Genomic DNA, 9847 nt, shown 5'->3' on the forward strand with positions numbered 1-9847 from the left:
ACGTGTGCAGGCGGCGGCGGTCCCTGTGCGCGGTCGTCGGCTCCGTCTCTGACCCGAACGCCGCGGGGGATGGCGGCGGCCCGGCGTGGCCGGCGATCTGGATGCAGTGGTGCCGGCGGCTTGCTGATATGTCGGTATTCCAGGGTCTGCCTGGTGGTGCTTGTGGTGATGGCGGCCCGGGCACAAGAGTTGGATCCTTCGCACTGATCTGGGTGTAAACTTGCCTTCGGCTCCTGCTAAGGCCGGCGGTGCTGGCGCTATCTGCGTTGTTCCCTTCTTGAAGGCATCGCCGTGGAGAAGTTCAAGGCCACTCTCTGCTACCTCCGGGGGAAACTCCAGATCGGATGATCGGATGACGGCAGCGCTCTGGTGTCGTTCCTCCCTTAGGGGCGTCATTCTTAGAGGTACACACGTTATCGAGGGACCAGGGGACGGATTCTTTGGTGGAGTGATGCTTCATCCTACACACTGATGGCGAAGGATCTTGACGGCGTGGCGCAGTGCAGATTCAGAGTTCGCTGTGGGAGGATGGACTCGCGCAGGAGGATGATGCTGTCGGGCGTCATGGTGGCGTCGATGGTAGAGAGACCTGGCACGGTTCTTGCAACAGTACAACTGTGAAGATGGATTGATGGCAGGTGGTTGAGATGGCCTCATACCCGGCATGCATCCTGGTTGAGGAGTGCGCCGGACTAGTAGGTGCCCCATACCCGGCAGGCGTCCTGGTTGGGACCTCAGGTCTTAGATGTTTAGGTTTGGCTGCGATGTCTGTTTGGTATTAGACCCGAACTATCTGTGCCCTTCATCAATTGGATAGGTGTAGCAGCAGTTGTTGCTTAGACGGTGGCTTTAGTCTTGCTGTCGTATGACTTTGTAAAGGCTTGCAAGAATAGTTAATAAAATGGTTGTATGCATCGCCCAGATGCAGAAGCCTGGGGTCATCCTCCTCTTCTAAAAGAAAGAGCTTCTCCAAACTGATCGCGCGTTTTTTCTCGGCCTCATCAGAAAAACATGACCCAGCCGGGCTTCCCAAACCGATCGCGGACGTCCAGGCTGACGCACACCCTCAAACCCAACCCATATCTGGGTGGATATGGGGAGGCCTTGACGCGCCACGTCGGATCGGCCACCCTGGTCCACAAATACCCTAAATCTAGAGGATCCATCACCACTACGACTAGGACTCATTTATGCACGACACGCACCGGAACGACGTGGAGGAGATCTTCATCCACATCGTGTTGCGGCGGTCGCAGCTGGACCGTGGCGGAAATGGAAGCTCCGAATCTGCGTCGTCCCCTGTTGCTCTGCCCTTGGCAGAAGACGGTGTTGTGTAATTGACCGACGGTTGCGGAAGCTGCGAGAAGTCTCCCAACACTCTTGGTCCTGCGCGGCGGCCCGCAAGGCTGATTGGAGGGCATCAGGCTGGACTCTAGCTCCTGACCACGGCCTATGCCGGAAGGGGAATCGGAGCCATTGAGCACACAAGGGCCGCGGGAGGTCAAAATTGGTGTTTTGACCCTTTTGTGAAAGCTTAGCCACATCTGACCCTGCTTCAGAAAAATTTAGGGATCTGACCTTTTTCCTACCTCTAGAGTTGATGGCGGTAGGCAACTTATGCACGGTAGCGCAGTGCGGTACTACAGCAAAACAGACTGGCGGTAGCCTATGCAACCCTATCGCCAAGGTGCCAGTGGTAGAGGAGTAAATGCATTGTATTAAAAAAAATTGCGACAAGTATTGTATTAATTTGGTACTTAGAAATTATTTACGATAGAGCATGCACCCCTACCGTCAAGGGCCTCGGCGGTAGGTTGTTATACCCTACCGCCATTGACTCTAATAGCAGGAAAAGGGCAAAGCAATAAAAGAAATTATCAGACCAGGTTCATATCTAACTAAACTTTCGTAAAAGATCAAACACCAAATTTCGCCGCCAGGGTGCTAGGTTTGGCAAATATAGCTTTTGGCATCGCTCCCGCACATTGCGAGGCTGTTGCCGTAGCGAAATTTATGGGAACCGGGAGCAACTTTTTCGACAAAGGGTGGATTTTATTAGCTCAAAAAAGAGCATCAAAATGATACAAACTCAATGAGCACACACCCGGCCTCTGCATAGCTAGGATGCACACAGCCAACATAAACACACACACACACATAAAAACACGGCGACAAATAGCAAAGTCATATAAGACCAAAGCTATGCGTAGCCGAGGAAAAAAGAAAAAAAACCCAAAGTGATCAGAGCCACGATCGGCAGACTACAATGAACACCATATCCGCACCAATTATCTAATGACATCACACAGGCGACAAGGTTCTTCAACAGCAACGCCTTGAAGAAGGGAGCGACACTCAAGCATCGCCGTCACCGGATCTAACCACCAAGGCCAGAATCTAGGTTTTCACCCTGAAGAATCAGTCGGAGCTTATCCGGGCAATGCCTTCAACAAGGTAACGACATAAAAAACATCGCCATTGCCAGGGCCAGGCCTAGGCTTTCACCCCGGACCTCACGACCGGGTGCTCAAGTAGCACCACCATCGAAGTCATGCAAGTGTTGTCGCTGCCACTTTTTTCACGATCCCAGCAGTTACATGCGATGTGACCGCCGCCACTGCACAACCATTCCTCTGCGTCAAGTACTCGCCCATAATTTGCATCCCACTGCCGAAGTCAGCCACTCGATCTTGAGATGAACCAAAGATCTTGCAATGACCACCGCCTCCGTGGAGACGTAGGAGGTCGCTGCAGCACAGTGTGCAATCACCCTCACTCGGTCGACCGAATCTGAATCACCACCACCAAGCCGTGGATCACAGCGCCGCGGGTGGTCACCACCAGATCCATGGTTGCCGGCCGCGAACCTTCATCGCGACGCTCTCTTACCATGCCCATGTAAGATGTCGTCGTAGATGTCAGCGCATCCGTACACGAGCCATGGCGGTAGCGAGGAGTCACCGCACTTCAGAATCAAGCACGCCGCCTAGAGCCCACAAGGGCCATCAGACGGCTCCATGCACGAAGATCCAAGAGATGCTTGATGAGCCACCATGCATCCATGTAAGCATGCATCTTGTACCTTATTACGTGGTTGACACATGCGAACAAGAAGCCTTGTTCAGCCACGATCTGGAGTCGAGGTACGTCGGCCGCCAGAGGAGATACCATGAAGCTGCGGACTTGTAGCCGCTGGTCGACCACTTGATCTACAGGGACGACCCCGACAAGATCACAGGCCGCCCTGCAGCTCACACCGCGTGCGGTGCCGGCCAACCGCGCAGCACATCTGCCACAACCACATCCCACTACACCGCCGCCGCTGCACATAGAAAGAGTCCTCGCCGTCGCCATCAGCCGCATGGACTTTGCCCGGCGACGTCCTCCGGCGACGGCGAGGGGGGCAGACTTAGAGCCTGCCGGCGGAGGGCGGAGGAGATGCTGCCGCCCGTGCCGCCCGGAACCGGGAGCAACTAGCTGGGTCGATGCATGCCAAATTCTACAGAGAGCAAATAAAATACTACTGTACTACTTGGAGAGATAGACTGGAAAGTGGCACAACAGTTTACAATCTAAGTAGGTTTGTTTATTCCCGGCCGGGCCCCACACTTATGGAGTTTGGCACCATGTACGTTGTGGAGCAAATGGCTTTGTGGCACCAGTGCTAAATTGTGAATACGCGGCAAATTTGACGCTGGCACACGGCTTTGGGTCTTGTCCCCCACCCCCAAGGCCCTCGAAAATGTTTCGAGCTTCCGCTGGATATGCCATAACTGATTGGAACGCTGGATTACATACATGGTCGCTGAAAAGTAACTCTTTTTTCGCCTGCACGATCACGTCTCAATTGATTGAAACTAAACACGATTCATACTTTGAAGATACAGGCACTCTAGTGGGCCTCAATTTTTTCAGCGCACTCAGGGCATCCATCTCTAGCAGATGCTATAAAATCCCGGACTGCAAAGAACATGAAGTTTTCAGCGCACTGGGTGCTTCAGTGCAGGAGATCAACCATGGAAGTGCTCCAAGACAAAATTTAGCCGTGATTTCACCGAGAATCGGGAGGGCGTGGCGGAAGATGGTCGGAGCATGGCCAGAATCCGAGCGGGGCAGTGCAATGGTTGAATTAGGGGCTAGTGCGGGCATTGACTCATTTATGTTCACCTAAAAGGGGACCCAAACCCTAGCGCCGCCAGCCCCCTCTCGCCTCTTCTCCTGCCGCCGCTACCGCCGGCCAAGTCCGTGGTGGTGACGGGCCCGATGCCAAAGCGCTAGGGTGGGTGGTGTGCTGGGGGAACTCCCGGAGTCTGCAGACTGTATTAGATCCGCGGCGGAGCCCCTTGCCTGTGCGGCGGTAGCCTGATCCATGGTTGCCCTGATGCTCTTTTGCTCGGTGGAGTCTATGCCAGCAGATGGGTGGCGGCGGAAGCCGCGGATCTGGCATCCCGTCCATGTCCGCTCCGACGTGGTTTTGTCCAATCGACGTCACGTGGAGGGACCAATGAGGGGCGGTGATACGTCTCCAACGTATCTATAATTTTTGATTGTTCCATGCTATTATATTACCCGTTTTGGATGTTTATGAGGTTTACTATACACTTTTATATTATTTTTAGGACTAACCTACTAACCGGAGGCCCAGCCCGAATTACTGTTTTTTTGTGCCTATTTCAATGTTTCAAAAGGAATATCAAACGGAGTTCAAACGGAATGAAACATTCGGGAGCGATCTTTTTTGAGCAAACGCAATCCATGAGAATTAGAGTGGACGTCAAGAAGCAGCCGAGGTGGCAACGAGGGTGCTTGGCGCGCCCTGGGGGAGGGGGTTGCCTCATGGGCCCCTCGTGGCTCCTCTGACCTACCTCCTTGGCCTATATATATCTACGTACCCGAAACCATCCAGGAGCACCACGAAAAACTATTTTCACCGCCGCAACCTTCTGTATCCGCGAGATCCCATCTTGGAGCCTTCGCCGGCGCTCCGCCGGAGGGGGAATCGACCACGAAGGGCCTCTACATCGTCACCAAGTCCTCTCCGATGAGTTGTGAGTAGTTTACCATAGACCTTCGGGTCCATAGTTATTAGCTAGATGGCTTCTTCTCTCTCATTGAATCTTAATACAAAGTTCTCCTTGATCTTCTTGGAGATCTATTCGATGTAACTCTCTTTGAGGTGTGTTTGTCGAGATCTGATGAATTATGGGTTTATGATCAAGTTTATCTATGAGAAATATTTGAATCTCCTCTGAATTCTTTTATGTATGATTGGTTATCTTTGCAAGTCTCTTCGAATTATCAGTTTGGTTTGGCCTACTAGATTGATCTTTCTTGCAATGGGAGAAGTGTTTAGCTTTGGGTTCAATCTTGCGGTGTCCTTTTCCAATGATAGCAGGGACAGCAAGGCACGTATTGTATTGTTGCCATCGAGGATAAAAAGATGGGGTTTATATCATATTGCTTGAGTTTATCCCTCTACATCATGTCATCTTGCTTAATGCGTTACTCTGTTCTTATGAACTTAATACTCTAGATGCATGCTGGATAGCGGTCAATGTGTGGAGTAATAGTAGTAGATGCAGGCAGGAGTCGGTCTACTTGTTGCAGACGTGATAACTATATACATAATCATGCCTATATATTCTCATAACTATGCACTTTTCTATCAATTGCTCGACAATAATTTGTTCACACACCGTAATAATTATGCTATCTTGCGAGAAGCCACTAGTGAAATCTTTGGCCCCCGGGTCTACTCTCTATCATATAAGTTTTCAATTTACTTTATTTTGCAATCTTTACTTTTCAATCTATATCATAAAAATACCAAAAATATTTATCTTATCATATTATCTCTATTAGATCTCACTTTCGCAAGTGCCCGTGAAAGGGATTGACACCCCCTTTATCACGTTGGTTGCAAGGTTCTTGTTTGTTTGTGTAGGTGCAAGGGACTTGTGAGGAGCCTCCTACTGGATTGATACCTTGGTTCTCAAAACTGAGGGAAATACTTACGCTACTTTGCTGCATCACTCTTTCCTCTTCAAGGGAAAAACTAACGCATGCTCAAGAGGTAGCAGGCGGCTGGAGGTTCCCTGCCGGCGTGCCGACGGTGGTTTTTGTCTTCACAGCGATGCTCCGTACGGTTCCAGTCAGCTGCGAGATTGGGGGACGCGACTTCTGGTGAAAATCACGCCAACTACGGTCATGGCGGACGATGGCGGTGTCTGGGACGTCGTTCTATTCTCGAGGCATCGTTGTTGCAGGTCGCGGCGCCACGCACGTGATGCTCTAGAGGAAACCATAGATCTGGAGTCTTCCCGGGTTGGATGATGATGGCATCTTCGATGTCGTTCTCCCTCCTACAGGCATCGTTTTGGAGCAGGTACGAATTGGAAGGTCTTAGAGTTGAGCGGGGTTTCATGCTCCGCATCGATGACGGAGGATCTCGACGGTGTGACATAGTGGAGTATTGGCGTCTGGTGCGGGTTGATGGACTCGCGCAGGAGCACAGCGCTGTCCGGCATTGTGGTGGCGTCAACGGCACGCCTGGCATGGTCGAAGCATCAGTTCTTGTTCTGAAGATGGATAGGTGGAAGACAGCGGCGAGCGCCTTTGAGAGTTCGCCAGACCGGTGTGTACCCCAGACCCGACATTGTGGCTTGGTTGGGGCCTTTGGCTTTAAATGTTAGGCTTTGGTACGAAGTCTTTTTGGCATCCACCTCAGATTTTTGGCACCCCTTCATCAAGTGAATATTCTGCGATGCGGAAACATCTTACCCTTTCGCGGGGGACGTGTTGTGTGTTATATTGAGGGTTGTGAAGCCTGATCATGCGTACAAATGTTGTTGGAGATACAACTTGAGGAGGAAGAAAGACAGGAGATAAAGGAGCTAGTTACAACCGAATACAAGATAAACCATGCGTATAGCTATCCTATCTATCTCCTCACTACAAGTGAATATCTCCTCCGGATGTGTTACATCATGTTTAACACCCTCCCTTAATCACAACTTGGTTACGTTGAGATTATGCTTGAAGTTCTCAAAGCTTCTCACAGGTAAGGCCTTTGTGAATCCATCTGCAATTTGATCTCTGGAATGCACAAACCGAATGTCAAGTCGCTTCTGAGCAACCCTTTCTCTGACAAAGTGAAAATCAATTTCTATATGTTTTGTTCGGGCATGAAAGACTGGATTTGTAGAGAGATAAGTAGCACTAAGATTATCACACCATAAGCATGGAGCTTGTGTAGTTTTCAAACCAAGCTCCTTCAGCATGGACTGAACCCATATGATTTCTATTGTAGCATTTGCTAATGCTTTATATTCTGCCTTTGTGCTTGACCTAGAGACAGTAGCATGTTTTCGTGCACACCATGATATTAAGTTTGGTCCAAAAAATACTGCAAACCCGCCAGTTGATCTTCTGTCATCCAAACATCCTGCCTAATCAGAGTCAGAGAAAGCATTGACAAGAGTTGAGAGTGACTTGCTAAAATTTAGACCAATACTCAATGTGTTTTTGACGTATCTAACTATATGTTTGGCAGCTGTCAAGTGAACAGTGGTAGGTGCATGTAGGAACTGACATAATTTGTTAACAGCAAAGGAAATATCAGGTCTAGTCAAGGTGAGATACTATCATGCTCCTACCAAACTTTTGTATCTTGTATTGTCCTCTTGATTCAAGAGTGTCCCTTCTGAAAGAGATAATTTTTCTGAACTGGATAAAGGAGTGGGAGAGGGTTTACAACCTTGCAAGCCAGCCTTTTTTACCAGATCAGTTGCATACTTTTCCTGAGAGAGATGAAGTCCATTCTTGTGTCTCTTCACCTCAATTCCAAGGAAGAAGTGCAAGTCTCCAAGATCCTTTAGTGCAAAATCTGCACCCAAGTCCTTTAACAGTCCTATGATTACTTCATTAGATGAGCTTGTCACAATAATGTCATCAACATATATGAGAACAAACATGCATGTGTTGGACTTGCTGTAAATAAACAATGAGGTGTCAGACTTAGATGTAATAAAACCAAGTGCCTACATCTTATGACAGAGACGAGAATACCATGCCCTTGGAGGTTGCTTTAATCCATACAGTGCTTTGTCAAGTTTGCAAACATGAGAAGGAGCACTTTTGCTTTCAAACCCAGGAGGTTGTTTCATGTACACTTCCTCTTCCAGAACACCATGGAGTAACCCATTCTATACATCTAACTTCCTGAGACTCCAGCCTCTGGAAACAGCAATAGACAAGACAAGACAGATGGTGGCATCTTTTACAACCAGACTAAAGGTGTCCTCATAATCTATACCATACCGTTGTTTGAAGCCTTTTGCAACAAGTCTAGCTTTATAACGATCAATGGTTCCATCAGATTTTCTCTTAATTCTGAACACCCACTTACAATTACTAAGATTTTTACCTTGCCGTGGAGGAACCAAGTGCCATATCTTATTTTCCTCTAGAGCTTTGTATTCTTCACACATTGCCCTTTTCCACTTTTCATCGCCAAGTGCCTCTTCAAGTGTGTTGGCCTTGCCTGGTTCACCTGTAGAGCAAACTAGACCGTATTTTGTTATATTTTTGTAATTTACAGGTTGAATTACCCCTTGTTGCAGCCTTGTACGGTGTTGTGCTGCAGAAGAACCCGTAGCCGCAGAAGATCCCGGAGCCCTTGCTAGAGACACAACAGCCCCCAAGGAAGATCCGCCAACAACAGCCAAGTCGAGACCGACCGGATCTTCTGTAGCAGCAGGCTGAAGCGTTTGGTGAAGTGGTAGCCGCAGAAGATCCAGGGCGGCTGGCAGGCTCATCATGAGCCCGTGATGGCGCGGACCCGCTAGAGTCAGGGGTTGTCTCCGCGTCCGCCTGGCGAATGAGGGGGCGCCACGTGTAGTGCACGGGCTGGGCCGCAAAGCGCGTGCGGTTTTGGCCATCCTCGGGCTGCCATGTGGCGACAGGGGATTGGCACCGGCCGGTGGATGCGTTTCGCCCAGTCGGAAGCGGTTGCGTGTCGAGCGGCGGGTCGATGGCGCCCGCACGGCCGACCGCGTCTGGCGCGTCCGCTGTAGGCCTGCAGCTGGCCCTGGCATAGATCCAGGAGGCGATTGCCTGGTTCGCTGCAGAAGCGATCCCGAGGAGAATATGCTCCCCATGTCGCGGCACACGCGATATAGCTCATTTGGAGCGATTTCTTCACCGTTTTCATCACCGTTTTTGCTGGTCTGCATCCCTTTTACACCAACAGAAGGCTCATGCGCACTGTGAGGCTTGGCCAACTTATGATCAACACAATTATTAATGCCCCCTTGATCATAACCAGAGAGATTTGAAGGTAGTAAAAGAATTTCTTTCTGGAGGAGGGCACCAGCATTTGGGTGTAGATCAGCGAAAGGAAACTTTATCTCATCGAAGACAACATCACGGGAGATATAAACACGACACATGGATATGTCAAGGCATTTTACACCTTTATGTTGGGGACTATATCCGAGAAAAGCGCATTGCTTGGAGCAAAACATCAATTTGTGATTGTTGTAGGGACGTAAATTTGGCCAACATGCACAGCCAAAAATACGAAGTGTGGTGTAGTCTGGTTTGACGTGGAGGAGGTGTTGTACTGAAGTCTCATTATTGATGACACGACAAGGGAGCATGTTAATGATGTGGACAACAGTAAGAAACGCTTCGTCCCAAAACTTAAGTGGCATGGAAGCATGAGGTAAGAGGGCTAGGCCAACTTCGACAATGTGTCAATGTTTATGCTCAGCTGAGCCATTTTGTTGGTGAGTGTGGGGGCATGACACAAGATGTGAGACACCTAGAGTTTGGAAGAAGGAGTTCA

The sequence above is a fragment of the Triticum aestivum genome, chromosome 3B, assembly GCF_018294505.1.
Source record: "Triticum aestivum cultivar Chinese Spring chromosome 3B, IWGSC CS RefSeq v2.1, whole genome shotgun sequence".
Classification (NCBI taxonomy): Eukaryota; Viridiplantae; Streptophyta; class Magnoliopsida; order Poales; family Poaceae; genus Triticum; species Triticum aestivum.